At 41.0% G+C, this 22,516-nt stretch overlaps 1 protein-coding gene across 3 annotated transcripts in view; it reads left to right on the forward strand.

Annotated features, from left to right (window-relative positions):
* WDR7 (WD repeat domain 7) overlaps window positions 1-22,516 on the forward strand; it is a 1,349,682-nt gene that overhangs the window by 242,009 nt on the left and 1,085,157 nt on the right. The window lies entirely within an intron of this gene.

Genomic DNA, 22,516 nt, shown 5'->3' on the forward strand with positions numbered 1-22,516 from the left:
TCTCCGCCGGTCGCCATCAGACAGGGAAGAGGTGGGAAGGTACGCTTTAAATGGCATGTTTGTGGTGTGTTGCATCATCACAGGCATGTTGACTTTGCGTTTTTGGAAAATGTAGTTCCGGGGTAGGAGTCTAGCCTGCCTTCAGGATGTGGATAATAAATATGATGAGAATTGTTGATTCAACGGATAAGGCATATTAAAAATCAGATGTGTTAGAGAGTAACTACACATATGCTGAAATTCTTTTTTCTAAAGAAATTGGGTAGATAACCAATGCCGGGTCATGTGAGATTTAGGCACATAGGGTCTACATAAGCTCTGGTAAGTTAGTGCTATCTATGAAGGGCCTTGATGGGACACTAGACATTTGCAGATTGGAGCATCTTGCTACAGGCAAACATCTGCTGCTTTGTTAGACACTCCACAAAACCTCATGTATAATGACAGTGTATGTAGGGTGAAGTAGAGCTTTTGTTTAAATCGGTGAAGCATTGCAGATACCTTGTCATTGCACATGGTTTCTTGATTAGTGTAGACACCCTATGATGTGTGTTACCAGTGCAACACACACAATTGTTTATGTGGGTTATACATCAGTGTTCCTGTCAATCTTGTAGTTCAATCCACTGATGTCAGAGCACCATTTAAAAATCCACCTTATTCCTATTAGAGAAGCTCTATTCTTATCCTCAGTTCAACATCTCTGTCACAATTCATTGTTTGTAAATGGCAGTGTACAGTATCTTTTTAAAACGTATCTTAAATTTGGTTGTTAACCGCATGCGTGCGGGCGGAATTCCGCCCGTACGCTGGGTTTTGCGGAAACGCATGTTACGTGACGAGCTGGGCTCGTCATGAGCGTGCGAGGAGGCTACGCCATGACGAGCCTAGCTCGTCATGAGCGTCGAAGGGGTTAACTTTGCCCAACTGATGCTCAATATCGGTTGTAGAATCCTGGTTTCTTTTCTTTAGGTGTCGTCATGCCTATGTACTTGAGGTTACATGAGTATACAAGCATAGTTGCTACATTTGGGCTGTTACAATTTGTATTTGTCCCCTGTACCAACTGTGTCTCGTGCCCACAATGCTAATGTTTTTGAGTGTGTAGTGTGTGGACAACCATTACAGAACCTGCAAGGGAAATGGCCTGCTACCTCAGAAAGATTCCACAGGGTATTTTGGGTATTCATGTCTCTTAGTTTTCCACATTTAGTATGGCAACTAGATCTCAAATACTTTAGCCCACCTTGAATGCAAAGACAGCCTTTGTTTATGGTCAACTTGTGAACTTGGTTAGCTATGTGACAATGCACCAATTTCTTCTGATAGCCTATTTGATTTTGTTGGACAATTCGGAAAACATTGTTACACAGACCATTCAAGTTTGTGGGTCCCTTGTGTGTCTAATAATGCTTTGCTGGAGGCTAATTTGCATTTGCTCTCTAGATTATCCCAGCCAGAAATTTGCCTTGAATATGCAGAGTAGGGTCTGTGGGCATCCTTTTTGACACTACAGTGTCAACTCGTGCTTTATACACTGCAGTGTCAAATTGTGCTGTATAGGTTTGTTGAGTTCACATGTGATACTTGAGGCACACTCTTAAGTGAAGAGAACAGGATGCCAAGACATTCTTGTGGATATACTCTCTGGTTGCCGAAGAACTCCTCTTTTGTCCTACTATACTTGTATCTCTGGGTTTACATATAAGCCTTCGGGCACACTTGAATGGGAAATGAAAAGGATGCCAAGACAATTCTTGTGTATCCACATTGTGGTTGCTGAAGGACTTTTGTCTTACCAGACTTCTGTCTCTGAGTTTGCTGAGGGTACAGTCTCTGCTCCAAGCTGAATTTTAATGTTAGATGTGGGCGAACACTAGGATTAGCATAGTACACTCCCCACAGGCACACTTGGCCCTCAGCGGCTATGTTTAGTGTGGCCAAAGACTTTGGCCATCTTGAAAATGCCCAAAGTGGGTAGGGTAGGCCCCCAGAAACCTTTACCCCATTGGCTGACTTAAGAGCCAAGTTTCTACAGTTCACAGGCAAATGTTCTTGTGTGGTGAAGGCAGATTAGCTCTAATGTATCAAATAGGCTGCAGCATAATTGTCCTGGATGAATATTTAACAATATAGGGGTTTGAATGGGAGACAATATGTCCTGTGGAATTTGTTTATACATACATTATTATGACTTCTAGTCTGGATATTTTCAATAATGCTCCTTTCAACTAGCACAAAATGAAAAGGTTGATTTTACACTGAACTTCTGACAAATAAGTACCTGATGTTTTGTGACCTTTTCTTTCAAAGCTGCCAAATGGCCTTCAGTCCTGGATTTTAAGTTAATGCTCCTTAACCCCTTCCATGCTGATGACGGCCCCCGTCCGTCATGCAACACGGTGGGCGTGTGCTGATTACGGCTGGGGGCTGTCATGAACCCGCCCACTCTTCAGAAGTGCCGCACAGGCGCAGAATCGCGGCCGCGCCCAAGGGGTTAACCTGCTTGATTTTTCTTAAGATAATCTAGAAATCCTCAGATACATCCTTGTGTTGCCTAAATGTGTAGGACTTTTTTGATGTACCATATGTGGCAAAAAGTGCCCCAACCAATGTGATGGGTAGAGTGCCTAGCTGCCACGTTTTCAGATGACTTATGTGTGATATTTTCAAGGCTTCAGTGTGCTTATGAGTAATATTCGTGTTGAGTTCTAACGGGGTAACCCCATAAAACTACCCTACCTGGGTCATAATACAGAATGTTTTGAAAGGGTCAAGGTAGTCCCTTTAGCTTATAATTAGCATCAATAGTTCACCACAAACAAAGTATTTCATAAATTCATCAAATCAACAGATTTATTTTCAAAATGCAAAAAACAATAATTAAAGGCTCTTGTGAATCAAAGCATCCATATTATTCCATGAATCTACTTTCAAACACGGATTTAGTACCAAAATAGAACATTCATTGTATGCTCTTGTAAATCAAAGCATTAATATAGATCCATATAACTATTTTAGATACATTTTATCACATGTGATATTTACAGTACTCTCAGTGAAAAATAGAAAAGGAAAGTTTTGAGGGAAATGGGGGTGATTGGGTTGGTGGGTCATAGGTCACGATAAATCAATTTCTTCTGTTCCTATGGTTTGAGGATGTGTGGTAGTTTACGTTTCGACCCCGGAAGGTGAAGGGTGAATGATTCCTCCTCATGGCTGGTGCTGGAAAGATAACTCTGGGCCCAAGGGGAGGCGACATGAGCCCTATCATGAACATCAGGGAATGCAAGTGGATGCATCTACTGGACAGAGTGGACAATGGTCTCAATGAACTGGATGCCACATATGCCCAGATGGCGGGCCTAGAACCTGAATAGGCTGTTTTTCGTGGGTGCATGAATACATATAAACCTGAGAACACAAGACCAGGCTTCACTAGGCTTAACTAGGAGGAAAGACACAGACTCTATGTGAAGGATGAGACTGTACTCAAAGGTGTACACCATTGATGATATGTTTTACAAGTATTTATATGTGTTCACTGATGTTGATTATATATGGTTCACTTTATTCTGTTCACTATGCTTCAGACTATGTACACGGGGATTATTATATCTTGATGCTAATCTGAATTCTGCAATGTTGTATACTTCTGTAATACATCTCTGTAATATTAACATAAACAACTTTGGCATCCAAGCGGAACCGGCTTAAAGTACTCTAGGTTACACTCTGGACTAAATGCTATAGAACCATTCTGCACGCATTCGGAGGCCTTATGTATTTGACTTATGCTACAGTAGCTCGTGTACCTTCACCATGAATTACATTTTTACATTTTCTCAGGGAACTGGAACGACGCTTTACAATATGTTAATAGTTTTTTGTAAGTCCCCGAACACGTCCTTCTGCAACTTCCATCCGTCACGGTCGGATGATCCTTGGTGACGTGCAGCTGGCCCTGATTGGCTGTCTCCTAGACGAGCCTCCAGCGAGCATCCAGCGGCAGCACCACGTGATGCTGCCGCGCCGCTGCCTTTTTAAATAGGTCTTAACAAAGTAATCAGTTTGCCATTTAGGAACGAAGGAGAGGAGCAGGTAAGAGACCTCTCGGACCCCTTTTCCCTTTCTCACCCCTCCCCGTTTTTAATACTTCATTGATAATATATCGTAATAAGCATCATCGAGGAGCTATCTTTTCCCCGTTTGTAATGTAAATATAATCCTGCTATTTAGCAGTACTTGACTACACCTTTTGAAGATACTTTGTCCCTCACAAGCTTCTCCGAGCGGTTAGCGAGTTTCTTGATAGCTTTACCTGGCATTCGCTTGTTCACGAAGCCCATACCGCCTTTATTGGTGAATGCGTTCTTTATTTAATACGAAGCCAGTCTGCCTCTATTCTCACTTCAATTAGGCATTTTGCCTCCTTTTTCACTATAAGATTACATAGTAAAGTTTGGGGCGAGTTCTTTGACAGTACAATCTGACTCCCGTCCAAATCCTAAAATGATGTGCGTGTTCACCATGAGTACGTAGGCACTCTGCCTCTAGTTTCACATAACTTAAGTAAGCGCTGTGCGTTACATTTGGACACTTAATAGGCTACACACTATAGTTTATTTATTTTGTCTCTCTCTCGCCCTTCCGTTTCCATAGACTCCATATTGGTTGACTTTCTAGCAACCCATTATGGGAGATCTTTGACACCGTATAGTTATCCAACATCCAAACTACAGAGATTGAGGACACCGTGCAAAAAAGAGGGGGAATCAGCCCTTTTGTAATACAAGGATTACATATTTCATCACAGAGATTGAAGAGTGTTTTGCGGCCCACCCCAGACGGTCATTCACAGCCGTTTCTGAAGTAGGTACCATTCTCTGATACCTACTGTCTGTTTCACCACATTGTACAACGCGCACTGAACACATTCTATTTTTTCAGGTGCTCTACATACTATCTTGTCCTGAAGAAGACCCCATAATGAGGAATCATTAACCCTTCACCTTCCGGGGTCGAAACGTAGACTACCACACGCCCTCAAACCATAGGAACAGAAGAAATTGATTTATCTTGACCTATGTGTTATGATTATAGGGAACTATGGACCGAAATTAGGCTGTAAAGGTTCAACTGTATATAAATGTGATTGTGTTTGTCACACCACCTTTACCCAGTCCCCCCACCAACCCAATCACCCCCATTTCCCTCAAAACTTTCCTTTTCTATTTTTCACTGAGAGCACTGTAAATATCACATGCGATAAAATGTATCTAAAATAGTTATATGGATCTATATTAATGCTTTGATTTACAAGAGCATACAATGAATGTTCTATTTTGGTACTAAATCCGTGTTTGAAAGTAGATTCATGAAATAATATGGATGCTTTGATTCACAAGAGCAGTTAATTATTGTTTTTTGCATTTTGAAAATAAATCTGTTCATTTGATGAATTTATGAAATACTTTGTTTGTGGTGAACTATTGATGCTAATTATAAGCTAAAGGGACTACCTTGACCCTTTCAAAATATAAGTAATATTCAACAACACAATGTGTAACATTTGTCGCAAGTACAACCAAGCAATGAAGTTCATGCTTTCCACTTCAATGATGATAACATTCAGGTGGTTGGAGTGGCCACACTACACTCACTGGGTAGCCAGAAGTGCCGCTCTGCATAACAACTGTTCCTTGCCACCACAATTTAGATGTCCAGGCCTGGCCACCCACTGCCTCAATGGTGCTCAATCTGCAAATCACACTCCTCTCTCCAGTCCCCCTCAATATATGACCTCCATGACAACAGGGTTCTACTGGCCTGTCTTGGCTATATAGTCTTCCTGCACCAGACACTGAGCTACCTCATTATGGACTGATCTGGTACTGCTGGCCACTTCTCCACTGCTGTGTTCAGCCACTGCCGAGTCTGCTACATTTTGCCTTGTACTGGTATTTTGGTCCTGGAAGTAATTTGTCTCTCTCTCTGAGGAGCTCACTGCAGCACAATGACAGAAGTGGTCGACAATTTGATCATTGGTACCTAGGCAGAGTCTCCAAGAGTGCTGGCAGCCAAGATGATAACACAATCTCAGCTGCCTTCACTCACTGCCTTAGTGCTCTAAGCTGGGGCCTGTAATGCTGGGGCTGTGGTGTGCTGGCCCTGGCGACGGTCATCGACAGTCTGTCCGAGGCTCTCTCTTGGACTCAAATTCAATGCTGCAGCCTAGAGTCTTTCGCAATGTCATGTGCCACAGTGCTAGTGTCTGTCTACAGGTCAGTGTGGCTGCTTTTTAAAAATAGACCGTGCCCCACACGCAGGGCTGGATTAACCATTTAGCAAAATAAGCATGTGCTTAGGGCATCAAGGGAAGGGGGAACCATAGAAATTTTCCATTGCCGGATTTACCATGGGCCATATGGTCCAAAACTGGTACAGCTGAACCTATAAGTGAAGTGGAAGTATACAAAAATAGCATTCTTTTCCATCTTACTGTAAGTTTTGTTTCATTTCGAAATATTCTATTTTATTGTATGGCTTATAATTGTTTAAATGTTGAATTAGATATATATAGGGGCACCAAAATCTTTTAAGAGTTTAGAGTCTCTACAGGTCTTAATCTGGCCCTGACTGCACGGCTGTGTGACCGGACACCACAGAGTATGCATGATGAGCGCCCGGTGCCCCCAACATACATGTGGAGCCAAAGAGGTCGGGGCTAAACTTGTTTTAATTCGGGGGGAGCGCCACATCCATCAGACTGCATATTCCTTAAGGCGTAAGGCTCTGGAGCTGCGCAGGTCAGGGAAGTAAAAAAAAAATCTTGATCCTGTCCGGCAAAGAGTGCGCAACATCCTCTAAAGTCGTTCTGAGAGGACCTCAGCTGCGATCATAATGCGCCAATAACAGTCTTACTGTACTATGGTGGTGGTGCTCGTCAAGGAAGTAAAGCTGATGTCCCTGATCTCAACCCTAGGCCAATCACCACCTACCTTGCAGTTGCTGCAAAATAACAAAGGCGACATGCAGCCGGCCCGCCGGATCCCTGTAAACACAAAGTGCAGGGTGACAGTGGGGTAGGCAGGCGCCTTGCAGGAAAATTAGCAACACAGGCAAGAGGCGCGCTCAGATGTGTAACATTTAACACTCACTGCCCAAGTCATCATTGTTGTTTGCAGACAGACACCACATAGTACGCAGAGCCCATGAAGCAGCTGCACCGCAGATTGAAATAACCATTATTAATATATTATGAGATTCCAGTGAAAGCATTGCCACCATCACTTGCACACTAAATGCCAACAGTCATGCAGGTGCGTGTTCCCCAGTGGAACAGCACAACGGACAGTGCAGTGAGTTAATCTCTGGCACAGTTGTGTTTGTTCATGTTTAATAGTGCGTATGGCATAATAATGGTTATCCTTGACCATTTTTGGCATTCTTGGTCTAGCTATGGCATTCTGGAAGCCATCATTGGCCTATTAAGAGCATGACTAGTCAACTTGTAGCCATCCCTGACAATGGTGGCAACCCCTCTCATAAAAAATGGCAATGCCTGTGAGTTGAAAGATAATTAAAGCTGAGTTGAGGCGACCTATTGCTGTGGTTATGTCCTTTGTGCTGCAGGACATATGATGCTTTGGATGTTATTTCATTAATTATCCTCACATGTATTGCTTGGGTTGTCAGTACTGATAATCTTGCTTAGGTAGTGTCATATGTGGTCATTATTTTACAGTGATAAAATATGCTAGTAGCTTGTGAGGACCTTCCTTGAGCAGAAGTAACTTTCAGTACAGAAAACGTTGGAGACCCATGCCCTAACCTAACCATCCCTCCCTTTCATCCTGGTGATTCCACCAGGGACCCCTAGGTAGGGGCGTAGCACGTTTGAAGACCTCTGGTCCAGTTGGAAGCTTTTTTAATGAGATGCTTCAGGTCTGCAAGCCATTTTCATAAAAAGGGGAACACACAAACACACTCCCCCACCCCCTAATACTCCACTCAGTCTCTCAACAGTCCGGTTCCACACATTGGTTTTCTAGGCAGATCCCTGCTTCTCCATGCCATTCACTGGTTGGCCAAACCTGCATTATCAGAGGAGTCATCTCTACCCATTCAGGTCAGTCTGTCGCACACCCCTATCATTAAGATGAAACCAGGGCACAAGTACTAAAAAAAGAAGTGGGGGGACGCTGACGTCACGACAGGGAAAGGTGGCTTGCACCATCAGACTCATTGCCTCCCCTCGCTCACCCTTTAGATGTGATTTTTTTCTAATTCCTTTAGAGTAAGAAACCGGTGTTTACTCCTGCTTTACATGCTGTGTGTTTTAAAAGTAGTGGCATTTTTATTTTTTGCTCCAGTTATGGGGCTACTGGTAAAATAGGTGGGGGGACGCCATCCACCCGCGTGGTACCCAAACTCGAGCCCTGGATGAAACATTTAAAAATTGCTTCTCATCGTTCGCATTGTAGTGTAAGATGTATTATACAGTGCAAGCATATCCAGTAGTGGCTGCTACCGATCGGGAGTGGTGAGGCGGACGGGGGCAGGAAGAAAATTAAATGGAAAGAAGAACCACTTACCTGGGCTGGCCTGCTTCTCTCCTCTCCTCCGTCCTCTTCTTCCTGTCTCCGCTGGTAGCAGGAAGCAGAAGGAAGCACCCACTTTCTCCATAGAAAATCACAACACTACAATGCAGCGTTGTGATTGGTCTGACTTCCGTTGTTCGGCTCTCAGACAGGGACTTGGAGGCTTTGCATGTTCCTCAACAGGCTGTGTAAAGTGCGGAGGACTGTTTGGCTGCTGCAAACCACTCCTCTTCTTGCTCTGGCCAGCCCAGCCCTGCACCGCGAACCACTGACTTCTTCAAGAAAAAAAATTGATAATAATGCTAGTTATTTTATTTGTCCTTTTGAGCAGTGGGGCGCCGCTCCTCCACCTTAGCGGATGAGCCGCCACTGTTAATCCCATGTATTTTCAAGACCTATGAATATGCCAGTACCACCGTTTGTAGCGCAAGCACCTTGTGATCATGTAAACCTTTAAAAAGCGTTGTTTGCAGCATTGACTTTCCTCCCCTAGCTCATCTCATATTGATCAGGATCTGCTGTTCAATTAAAGACGAAGCGTTATTTGTCCGGCTCTAGAATAGCTCCCAATTTAATGACCCGACCGCTCGTGCAGCTAGCTTAGCGCCTATCAATATATGCGCTTAAAGACCAGAGGCCTAATTGAAAGACAGGCCAGTGGGCGGAGAGGAGGTGTCCGTGGATCCCGCCTGCACGCCCAGCAAACATCCATTAGATGCTGCATTGCAGAGCTAACCACGTTATGCACTGATGATTAAATCATAAAATATTTGCTTAGCTGGTTCAATAACTCCCACTTACCCTTTGACCGGAGAAGTTTGATTTAATATAGTGTGGATGCATATTCATGCCAGATGGCATACAGCGAGGCAGCAGCCTCCTCTTATCGAGAGGTTTTGTTGTAAGTCTCTCGAGATCTGGCAGCCTTTCTGTTCAGATTTTTTTCTCTCTTTCCGGTATTTAAACAGATTGCATTCCCACTGCTTGACTGACTTATTAGTTAGTGAAGAACAATTTGAACCTGTATTTCATGTGATATAAGTGAGGGATAATACAGTCAATGCATTTTGGTATGCTTGTTTCTGCTCTTCAGTAAAGCGCATCGGCATAGCATAGTTTTGGTTGTCATGAATATAATATTTTAAAGAAGGACTGAAATACTCTTTCAGAAGCATTTTTGCTAATTAGTTTCATTATATTTTTCAATGCACTTTATTCCTTTTGTCAGAAAGCTGCAACAAATTGTAAAAATCGAATTTGAAGACTTGGGGGCATATGTATGAAAATCTGTATTTGCAATTCTCAAATAGTGATTTTTTGAGAATCGCTATTTGAGAATTGCAAAACTGGATGTATTTAAAAAGTCGCATTTTTTTGCGATTTCTTAGTATTCCTTAATTGTGATTAGCAAATTGCAACATCGCAATTAAGGAATACCTTCCCATTCATTACTATGGGCCAGGAAGCCCATAGGAATGAGTGGGAAGTCATTCTCGATTTGCAATTTGAGAATCGCAAATTGAGAATCATTTCAAGGGTGCAAGGGTGCCTGGATGCACCCCTGAAATGAACATGTGTGCAAATATGGCCCACATACATGCCCTAAGGGCATGTATGTGCGTCACATGGCACCTTGAAAAATGCCAAAAAGTGCATTTTTGAGAGAACTCGCAAATTACCACCAACTTGAAGTTGGTGGTAATTTGCGATTTCTTAAGGAGAAATTGCACAACTTGGGTGCTTGTTGCATAGCATTTAAGGATTCGCAAATTGCGATTCCTTAATATTGTGATGTGATTTTCGTATACAACGCGTTTTGCGAATTTTTTGTCGGAACGCTACTTTTTTGCGATTTGCAGCGTTTGCAACTAAAAATCAGTTTCATACATATGCCCCTTGATCCAGGTTGAGGCATTCCTAATCTTCACTTTTTAGGTGCACTCAGGGGCAGCGTCGGGGCGTTTCCTCTGTTAGCCGAAAGGATCCCAACGTCTGGGGCGGGGAGAGCTAGTCATAACTGGCCCCATTCATGAAGGAGTCGGAGTGCATCCTATTCATACTGTTCATACAGGAATTTTCAAACATATGTTTCTGGACGGAAATACCTCCATTGACCTCTGCCAGGAATTCAGTCAAGGATTCTTGGCACGATTCATTTGATTTAGTACAGAATATTTATCCCGTAAGAATGCGCAGAAATCCGAAGTCTGAAGCCCCACTCAGAGGGTGGGAAAGGGGCGCTCCAAGGCATGGTGTGCCTCGGAAGTTTGGAAACAGTTACTTATGGACTTTTACAGGTCTGAGCCTTTCTCCCTCTGGAACTTGGCATTAACAGAGACGTTTAAAGCATGGCAAAGTGGACTCTGTCTCAGGGCCCCAGCCTTTCAGGGGGCTCCCTGATAGAGCCAGCTCTGTTCTGCTGAGTCTTTCCCTGATGACCCTGAATACTTCTTAAACGGATTGTTATAAATACTATTTTCCTTTAATTTATTTTTATCTTGGGTGATGTGTCCGAGTCTATTAGGGACACTTTGCAGAGAAATGTTGTGTTGAAGATTCATGCAACACCCATCAACAAGATCAAAACAGGACCTCACATATGAGAAATAGGAGGGTGTCACAGAGATTATTTGCAAATTTAGTGAGTTCCTGATGTGTTACAATATTGAAAACACATATCATTGTCATTGAATATTAGATGTAAACACATTTAGAATTTGGATAAGTGTGCCTGTGCACTGTAAGTGACCTGGCCAAAGAGGGCATGAAAGAGTGGAAATTGGATCATAAATTCAAAGCCGTTCCGAACAGAGGCCCTCTTAATATGTTTGGCCCAAAATCCTTCTGATGTCCCTGGGCATTAAGATATCCAGCCAGTATACAGTGGCTGGAGTAGCCCCCTGCCTGGATGGGAATCGAAACGGCTCACCCCCACATTTGATGAGGGTGTAGGGAAGCTGGCTGCATGAGGAAAGATATTTTACCCAGGAAGAAAGAAAGTGTGCATTTGCAAAGAGGAGTTATTGCACCTGCGCAGGATTCTAGGCACTGCAGAAGTCCACACGCTGGAATACGACCCTGCAGGAGATTGCACAAATACGAATAGAACCCTGGACCTAGTGCAGCTCTGTTGTGTTACACTGCACGGATCGGCGCGAGTACATACTGAGTGCGAGGCTCGGCTCGTGCATTTCTCTGTGTGGACACGCGCCGACTCGTGCTATTGTTTATATTTCAATCTGGTCTCGAGTGATATTGTTATTCAATTGTGCATCACTCGAGACATGCTCAGTGTACAGTTAATGTACTGTTAACTCCAACTGCGTTGGAGGTCAGTTAATGTTGATCTTCTTTGACAGTGGATGTACATGCAGGCTGTGCTTCTTTTATACCATTAAACTTCTAAGAAATACGTTTACTTGTTGATAATTACTCAACAAATCTGGCGACGAGGATGGAGCACTGAACCTGAGAGAAGCACTCCCTGCCCGGATTTATACTTATTTACATAATTTTTCAAAAATCCACTTACATCTTAAAAATCCTCGTTTCAATTTGTACCTTTACTTGAACTATCACCAATCACTTGAAGAACTCAATTTCAAGTAAAACTGAATTTCCAACCGAGGAAGAAGGATTTATTTCATCTGCGTGTGGATGTGCGCGCTTTGGTTTTCTCATCGCATTTCCTCCACACGGATTGGATAAACATCGCATTTCCTTCACACCGATTGGATAATAACAAAGCGGAAGCTATTGCTCCATTTCACACGAAAACTGAAAACCCGCTTTTCATTGGTTTTCTTATTTTAAAGAAACCGACAAGGTAACTTCGTTTATCTTTTCCTACATCTTCGTATGTACAAAACAAACGGATGGTGATCTGAGGTACAAGAAAATTTTTATAAACCTTCATATGAACACATGGAATTATTCTGAATTCTCAGGATTCGTTTGAACAAAAAAAAAAAAAAAAAAAAAAAATTTTCTTCAACATCCAAGTACTTTATTTGATTAATTTATCTACTAAGACTAATTGCTTGCTAGCTGATAATATTCAGTGTAAGACTACTATTTATTTTGATCACTATGTGTGCTCAAGGTTATACTCTTTCCCCTCCACAAAGTTATTGGTCTGCTGGTAGTGCCCCTTGTATGCCTTGAATTGAGTGGAAAGCTTACTTCTTAAATTATATTGAGACTTTGGATGCAAATGGTAAAATGAAAGTTCCGGAAAAGAAAGGTATCTTTTTACACAGTTTGGGTCCTGAAGGATTAAAAGCCTTCAATCAACTTCCTACTTCACAAGCTAGTGGTGACATGAATGTATTTGACAAAGCTGTTTATGATTTTGATAAATATTGTTCTCCCAAAGTATGCATAGGAATTTCTAGGTTTAAGTTTTTTCAGAGAATACAGTTAAGTGAAGAGACTGTAGATAATTTTGTTTCATCTCTGAAAACCTTAGCTCTAGATTGCAAATTTGGAAACTTACAAGAAGACTTTATAAGAGATCAAGTAGTCATGCACTCTAAAAATGATACCATACAAGAAAGACTTTGGATTAATGGTGATGAAAACTTAGATTTTGTATTGTCAATTGTTAGAAAGGCTGAACTTTCTTGTAGAAGTGCACTACAGGTTAAAGGGAATGATGCTTCAGTCAGTAAGAATGTTGTTGCAAAAATTAATCAAAAATATGAAAGTAAAAATAGAGATACTTTCAAGAAGAAACAAGTATTCCCTTCTAGAGTAAATCCTGAAGCCTCAAGAAGTAATCTCAAATGTTTTAGGTGCAACAGCAAATCACATTTGGCTAATGACAAAACTTGTCCTGGCTTAAAACAGAAATGTTCCAATTGTGGTTTGAAAGGACATTTTACTTCTGCCTGCAGAAGGAGTAATGTCAATCAGAAAGTCAAATGCATTGAGTTGAATGAGAATAGTGATGAGGATGATTTCACAGATGACTCCAATGACTGTTTATTTGTCTTAAACATAAAAGACTCTGATGTCTTAAATGTAAATGACCATTCCATCAAGAAAAAGCCATTGTGTGACATGGTTATCGGAGGTGTAAAGATTAACATGTATGCAGATTCTGGTTCACCTTATTCCATTGTATGTGAATCTGTCTGGAAAAAATTGTTTGTACCTAGGCTTTGCAGTCACTTAGAAGAAAGTGACATTAATCCTGAAGGATATTCTGGTGGAAGGATAGATATTTTAGGATTCAGGACATTAGTTTTCAGATTCAAAAACAGAAAGTGCATTGCAAAACTATATGTTTCAAAGAAGGGTCCCTCAGTTCTAAGTTGGTTTGACTGTGGCAAACTTGACATTGTACTGGATCCTAACAGTCCTACTCCAGTGATGTTGATTGATGAACAAAATGGCATTTCTTCTTTGATGCTGAGTAAATTTCCAAATGTTTTTTCTAAAGACATTGGAAAATTAACCAACTTCAAACATGAAATTCGTTTAAAAGATAATGCTTGTCCTAAAATACATAAAGCCCGTAATATTCCTTTTGCAGTCAGAGAGGAAGTCAAGAATGAATTAAATGTTTTAGTAGAAGGAGGTATAATAGATAAAATAGAATCCTCCGAATGGGTTTCGCCCATAGTGGTTGCCAGGCGAACTAATGGCAAGGTGAGATTATGCATTGACCTTCGCCACCTTAACAATAATATTGTTATAGACCAGTTTCCTCTTCCCCGTATTTCTGAAATGTTATCTGTAGTAGGGGGATCTAATATTTTTTCAACTATCGACCTATCTGCTGCGTATCACCAGATAGAGCTAAATGAAAAGAGTAAAGATTTGACAGCATTTATTACACCATTTGGGTGTTTCAGGTTCAACAGGATGCCTTTTGGACTGGCGTCCGCAGCTGCAATTTTCCAGAGAGTCATGCAAGATATTTTGAAAGACTGTAAACATGCCATCTGTTTCCAAGATGATATTTTGGTATTCAATGACGATAAAGACAAACATATTATGGCTTTAGAAGAAGTATTAAATGCACTTAATGTACATGGCCTTACCATTAAGCATGAGAAATGCAAATTTGGTGTACATTCTGTAAATTATCTAGGCCACGAATTATGTGCAGAAGGTATCAAGCCTAAACCTTCACTTCTAGAAGCTATTAAATCGGCTCCTCATCCTTTATCTAAAGATGATGTAAAGTCCTTTTTAGGATTAGTTGAATTCTACGCTAGGTATGTACCTGATTTCTCGTGCAGAACATATAATATCAGGCAATTAATCAAAAATAGAGTTGTTTTTGAGTGGACTAGTGAATGTGAGAAAGAGTTCTGTGATGTAAAGAATGCTATCTGCTCAGCAAGTGCATTATCATGTTTTGATCCTTCTCTGGAAAACATCATTACTACTGATGCTAGCGCAAAAGGACTAGGTGCTGTGTTTTCTCAAAAGAATAAGGAAGGAAAAGAAGTGATCATTGCACATGCTTCAAGGGCACTTACTCCTGCTGAAGAAAAGTATTCCACAATAGAAAGGGAGACTTTAGCATGCATTTGGGCTTTAGAACATTTCAGGATATTTGTCTGGGGTAAGGAATGCACTCTTAGAAGTGATCATAAACCATTGGTACGGTTACTCACTACAGAAGGCATGTTAAGAGCTTCAGCCCGAATTGCACGCATGTCAATGCGTTTACAGGATTTCATTTATAATATACAATATTTACCAGGAAGAGAAAATGTTTCTGCCGATTTTTTATCTAGGATGCCTTTACCTATTCAAGAAGATTTGCATAATGAATGGGACAATTTTCAGATTGCCATGATCCATGATGAGGGTCCCATTTCCATTGATCAGACTTTGTGGAAAGAGAAGTTTGAAGATGATGCAGTGTTAAGGAATATTGCCGATTATATAGTGGGTAATTGGCCCGATAAGAAGTGTTTGAGTCCAGAATTGAGAAGCTTCTGGGAAGTAAGGTCAGAACTCTCATGTTGTGAGAACATCATTAAAAGAGGCGAGCGTATTGTGCCTCCAGTGGGTTTAAGGAAGACTATAGTTCTACAGGGTCATGAAGGTCACAGTGGCATGGTTAGAACCAAACAACAAGTCAAACACTTATTTTGGTGGCCAGGGATGGACATGTTTATTGAAAGATTGGTCAGAAATTGCGTGGTATGTGCCAATTCGGACAAGTCTTTAGTTACATTGAAACCCAACATGAGTACACATAGTATTCCCAGTAATCCTTGGGAAACCATTGCCATAGACATAATGGGCCCCATTGGTTACGAATCCAAGTACATTATAGCTGCCATTGACATTTTCTCAAAATGGCCTGTTATCAAAATTGTCCAGAAAATAGATACTGATTCAGTCCTGTGTTTTTTGGATAAAGTTTTTATTGAGGAAGGGTTACCAGAAAAAATTATATCTGACAATGGTGTACAATTTATGTCCAAGAAGGCTAATGACTATTTTTCAAGACTTGGCATTGTTCATTCCACTACTTCGTTGTATAATCCCAGTGGAAATGGGGTTATAGAGAGATTCAATAGAGTTCTTAAAGGAGCCATACAAATCACAAATAATGATGATAAAACATGGGAAGTAGAGATTTTTAAGAAGGTGTGGATGTACAGAACAACCACAAATTCTATGACTGGATACTCTCCTTTTGAGATCATGAGAGGGAGAATTCCTAGGACAAAAGTGAACCCCTCATGGTTAGTGAAATCCACTCCTTCCAAAGTGGATTTGAGAGTAGTCAAGGAAAACCTCATTCGCACTCATTCCTCAAACAAAAAATACTTTGATGAGAAATGTGGTTCAAAAAAAGATCCCAAAGTAGAAGTTGGTATGATGGTAAAGGTCAAGAAACCATGGAAGGTCAAGAAAGGTGAAAGTTCATTTATGGGTCCTTTTGAAGTTTCAGAAGTTTTAAAAAACTCTGTAAGATTATCCAACAATAAAGTTTGGAACCTGAGTAGAATTGCTATCCTCAAGGCAAATAAGGATGTTTACTGTAATGAACCTATTCCAGAACATCCTGATTTCTCTTTTTTGGATGAGGACTCCCATGTTACAGATGTCTTACCTTGCAATTCTACTAGTGGTTTCACCAATCAAAATCCTACTCTCACCACGACTACGCTTTCAGATAACAGTTTCATCAGTCAAGATGCAAATGTTTCATTACCAAAAAGAGTCACTAAGAAACCAAAGTGGTTATCTGATTTTGTTGCGTTTATTATGAAGAAAGTATAATATACAATTTTTTTTTTCATAAGGGGGGAAGGTGTGTTGTGTTACACTGCACGGATCGGCGCGAGTACATACTGAGTGCGAGGCTCGGCTCGTGCATTTCTCTGTGTGGACTCGCGCCGACTCGTGCTATTGTTTATATTTCAATCTGGTCTCGAGTGATATTGTTATTCAATTGTGCATCACTCGAGACATGCTCAGTGTACAGTTAATGTACTGTTAACTCCAACTGCGTTGGAGGTCAGTTAATGTTGATCTTCTTTGACAGTGGATGTACATGCAGGCTGTGCTTCTTTTATACCATTAAACTTCTAAGAAATACGTTTACTTGTTGATAATTACTCAACAAGCTCTTAAGGTGTACGTCTAGGAATGTTTGTGAATATGAAAAATTAATAATCCGTTCAGGCAGAAGTGCAAATTTCGGTCCCTACTTTTAGATATTATGAATTTAGCCCCATGTGTTAACTCTTTATTAAGAATGTAGTGGGTGCTATTGATGGATGGAGAGAGCCACAGAGGCAGCATTCGCAGCTTCCTTTGGACACCATCTAGGGTGCTTGCACCCTTCTTGTAATTCAGGATCGGTTAAGACAGTGATTTGCTGCCTTTATGTGTTTTCTTAGTTTTACTGCTTCAGTGAATTGTGCATCATGGAATGGGCTAGGATAGGAGTTCAAGTTACTCCTTTCAGAAGGAGGCCTTCGTAAAGTACTAATAGGAAACATTTGCGCAAAAGAATATGGATCTCTCCATTTGAAAGACAAGTCTCCACTCTCCAGATTCGGAAACGCATTGTTTTTGTTTTTTTAAAGTTTTACTCAACTGTCTAATGTAAATATGAATTTTTATTTGGCACAAATGAAAATTCTTTGAGAGTAACTGTGGAGTATTTTCATACCATTCATGGCACTGTCAGCCAGACCTGTATGTTCAGCCGAATTAATTTTCCATCTATGGTCTTGTCCGCCCACCAAGCAACAGATAAAGAGTTCATGGGAGGCCCATAATTCAATGTCTTGTTTATTCAAAAGCCACAGAAGTGGCTTTGATAGGGGATTTTAGATTGAGGAAAAGAATGTGGCAGAGAAAAAGTTTGAGTAACCAGGAGTGCATGCAATTGAAAGAGATAAGCAAAGTTATGCAAAATTATAACGAAATAGAAAGTCGAGTGACAAAGGGAAAAGAAAGAAACGGTCTCTCCCAAAGTATTATGTTACACTATATTACTACTGCCTTTGAAGCTGATATTTGATCTTGGCATATTGCATTGCATTGTGTTTGCGTAGCACCTTCAATACTCCATACAACAATTAAAGTGCTTTCTAGATGCTTGAGTAGGTAATTACTCCTTATCTTATGTACGAAGTTGTAACTGCGCTAATATGTTCCTAGATATATGCCATGGGCCCCCATTCCCCAATTTAAAATGTGTTCCTCTTTATCCTCTGTCTGTCATAGATAAGACAGTCGGTTACATTATAAAAAGTGCTTTCAGCCAATCACACACATCTTATTTCAAGTTCTAGAGGCTGGTACTTGCTGGGTATCCCACTTCCCCCTTTGAGGGCCTCTGCTGGGACTCCATGGGGAGTACGGCTGCCATCTTGGAACAGGTAAATCACTTGGAATCTGATGCTTAGTCCTCTTAAATGGTAATAAAAGCCTACCATAGTTAAGTACGCATTACTGAGGAATGTGGGGACCCCTGCAATGTTGATGCTACTGTCATGAAAGCATAAAAAACAATGTGTGAGACTTGGCATCTTTGGCGTGGTTTCCCCAGAATTTTTGCCTCTACCTCCTGTATTTTTGATGATGTGCTGGATTTCGTTTGTGCTGACTTAGATGCTTTGGGCACTTTGCCACTGCTGATCAGTGTCAAAGTGCAAGTGCTCCCTAAGTACATTGTCATTACAATTGGTTTTCCCTAATTGACATATTTGATTTACTGGTAAGTCCCTAGTAAAGTGCACTGAGGGTACCAGGATCTGTAAATCGAATACTACTAGTGGGCCTGCAGGACTGATTGTACCACCCACATGAGTAGCCCTGAAAAGGTTTCTTAGACCTGCCACTGCAGTGTGTCTGCGCCGGTTTAAGCTGCCATGTCTACCTGGCAACTGCATTCACTTGCCACTCCTTAACCTTCCCGTTTCTTACATGTAAAGCACCCCTTAGTTAGGCCCAAGGTACCCCCATGGGCAGGGTGCAGTGTATGTGAAGGGTACGACATGTTCTGAAAGGACATGACTGTGACATGTTCTGAAATGAAAAGCTATCTGTCCCAGGGGATAACATGGGAGATACTGTGTAACATCTTACAAGTATAACTTCCTATTTGTACAAGATAGAGAAGTTTCGGCTCTCTGAACTAAGAATTTAATCACGCATCTTTTAGTAAAGATAGTCTTTAAATTGTGTTTGAAAATGCCACTTTTAGAAAGTAGGCATTTTCTTGTTTAACCATTCTTTGTGGACTGACTGTCTGGTTTTAGAGTGACAGGGGCTGGGGATGCTCATTCATTGTAGAAAGGCACTGGGGGGGAGGGGACGACTCAGAGCTGGGATGAATGGAACTTGGCTGCATTTAGAGTAGTGGGAGGAGATTTCCTTGCTCCCTGTCTCCCTTGCACAATGCTGTCTCCACCCCCTATGGTCATACCGCAGCATTGAGGATTTAACTGGGTTGGACTGGGCTCAGAAACCCTTGCACAAAGAAAAACAAAGACAAAATGGTGTATAAATTGTGCACCTTAAACTGCAGAACTTTAGATTACTTCTGGACTCAAGAGGAACCTTTGCCAAGGAGAAAAGCTGGAGAGCTGTGACTAGGATTACTGCCCCTTTTGCTGTATGCTGCTGGCCTGCCGTTGCTGCTTCTGCCAAGAAAAGTGTAAATAAATGAATGTATGCGGGAGTTGGTTGACTATGTGGACCTATTAATCCGGTATGTGTGCTATGCTAGATTAATGCCTGCTAGCATTGAAAGTCAAACTGTAAGTGGCCTAGCCCCTGAGAGGCTGCTGGGACTCTAGCTTGCACTACAATCAACAATTTTCATCATGAAACATTTTAATTCATGTAATCATTTCAATGTATTATTTCATTTTCAAAACTCAAAACTTTGATATACAATAGTATTCATAAAGTATACAAGACAAGACTTTCATTCTCAGTTACAAAAAGTGCCAAAAAATAACATTAAAATAAACCCAATGCATTTCGGGACTATTTTGTCCCTTCTTCAGGGGTTTTCAGATATATGTATCTCGAATTCTCCGCGGTGTCAGAAGCCAACCAGAAACCCTATTTCTAACAGCGAACTTGTAACATTAGATACTTTTGGTTTGATATTCTTGTATGTACTGTGTCTGATATTATGAAGTAGGGTGCATACACTCCTCTTTTCCATGTGCCAGCAGATGATGGGACAGTGAGGAAAGCAAGAGCTGCAGGTCATACCTTCATCTGTGTATGTATGAAAAATCATCAATTCAGATTGGTCAAGTGTGTGATTATTCAGTGATATTTGTGGTCGGAGGCCAGTCCCCATTTAACCATTTGTAGCTAACTAAAGCTCCTCTTGCAGTCAGTATTGTTCATGGTTTCCTTCCATTTACAACATATGTGCATATGTTTAGGGACTGCCAATATTCTCCTTGATTCTTCTTGATTTTGTGTGACCGTGTTGTGCTAGAACTTTTGTGGTCAAACAGTTGAGTTCTGACTTTTCGGCTGGGGCCAGGCTTTGCATTGCAGGAGACAGACAGTCTTCTTATATTTGTCTTAGTGTGGATTTAGGATTTGCTCAACTGACTCTATCCATATCCTGCTTGAATAATTTACCAAAGGCTAGATTGGCCCCATTAGTTCTCAGTGCAAAACTATGTGGCTTGAAGACTTCCACGGGGCCTGATCGAGGAAGTAAACCTAAATTATCTTCTGTTGATGATGGAATGCCTTTTAATAGGTAAACACTTGCTAGACACAATGCTAAGGCTACGTGGACAGACTTATATTTATCTCACCCCCAGTAATATTGAAATGTTTGACCGAGACAGTTTCACTACTGTAACCGATCAAGCCAAGTTTATACACCTACTCTGTAAACGACACCATTCCAACAGTGCTAGCAAGTATCCCAGCCTTCCTAGAAATAATTATGGCAAGCCAGCACAACAGATATGATAATGAGGTGTAGTAAATTATTCTCAGAATAGTGTACCTTACAGGTTTCTGTTTGGTACTATCCTCCGACCGCGACCATTTAGAAATGTAGATTCCAATTAAGATTAGTTTATTGGTCTGTTCGGTTACCAGAACACCAGATTGAGTCCAGCGATACCTGTGAATCTGCTTTTTGGAAAATAGTCTGCTAGAAGTCTTTGGCTTAACTCATTAGGATGGTAGTTGTTAGGCCTTTTTTTCTGGTGCTTATAGTTTTTTAAAGAGAATTGTGGGTACTTCATGTGCACCCATCATTTATGCCTGAGATAATATCCTATTCCCTTGCCCAGAAGAACAGCGGTTTTCTATCCAGATGAGAAAAACAGAAGGTAGTTTACTAGAAAATTGTAGTTTTCTACAATTTTCTTTGATGAACTGTGATAAGCTTATGATAAAAGTGGCTCATTAGTACACAATTCTAAAAGGGGGTAACATGATGTTACTCAGCTGCAGTTGTGCAGGTTCTTGTAATCCGTTTAGTTTGCTCTGTACCAAAGCCAACTACAACATGATGCTACTCTGTAGATCAGATTGACACTTACATCTGGTTTAATATAAATAAGGAAGATCTATATAAGGTGACATGGCGTTTAATGTGATTGTTTTTGAGAGATGGGTAGTGAGTCTGAAGGAAGAGTTAGTAGGTTATGTGGCCTTAGTCTGGAGGGAGAGTTAGGGGGTTCTGTGGCCTTAGTCAGGAGGGAGAGGTAGGGGGTTCTGTGGCCTTCGTCTGGAGGCAGAGGTAGTGGGTTCTGAGGCCTTACTGTGGAGGGAGAGGAAGTGGGTTTTGTTGCCTTAGCTTAGAGGGAGCGATAGTGGGTTGGATGACTGTTAAATTAAGATGATACCTCTGACGATGGTAAAAGAAGTATATTTATTGTAAGTTCAATCAGTACAGCATCAACGTCCAGTCAGCTTCAACTCCTTCTCTGAAGTGGCCCACACGAAGAGCTCACATTCCATGACATCACTAGGTTCCTTAAACACATACTCCACATCAGATTGTAACACACACCCCCTCACCGAATTACACAAACACCATAGAATATAAAACTATCAATAAATAGTAAAAGATAAAGAAAGAAAAATAACTTGAATTTAGCACAATAAAATCTGAGCAATGACAATATGTCTAGTCTGCAATTCAAGTCATGACATAATCTTTAAATTTAATTGGAACATGGCGTTGTCTGCTGGTGAAATTACCTGAATTTAACTCTATCGATGTTATACATGTTCCCGAAGTCCGGCATTATGATCACTACTTGACAAACTCTTGTCAACAACATCACCTTGACCACAACTCTCATGGTCAGAAAAACTTGGATGATTTTTGAGACATTTGACTAACCTAGACATACTCCATATACTACCATTGCTGACCTTCACCACATTTTTCTTTATGGAAACAATAGTGAAAGGACCCATAA

The sequence above is a fragment of the Lissotriton helveticus genome, chromosome 2_1 (genome assembly GCF_964261635.1).
Source record: "Lissotriton helveticus chromosome 2_1, aLisHel1.1, whole genome shotgun sequence".
Classification (NCBI taxonomy): domain Eukaryota; kingdom Metazoa; phylum Chordata; class Amphibia; order Caudata; family Salamandridae; genus Lissotriton; species Lissotriton helveticus.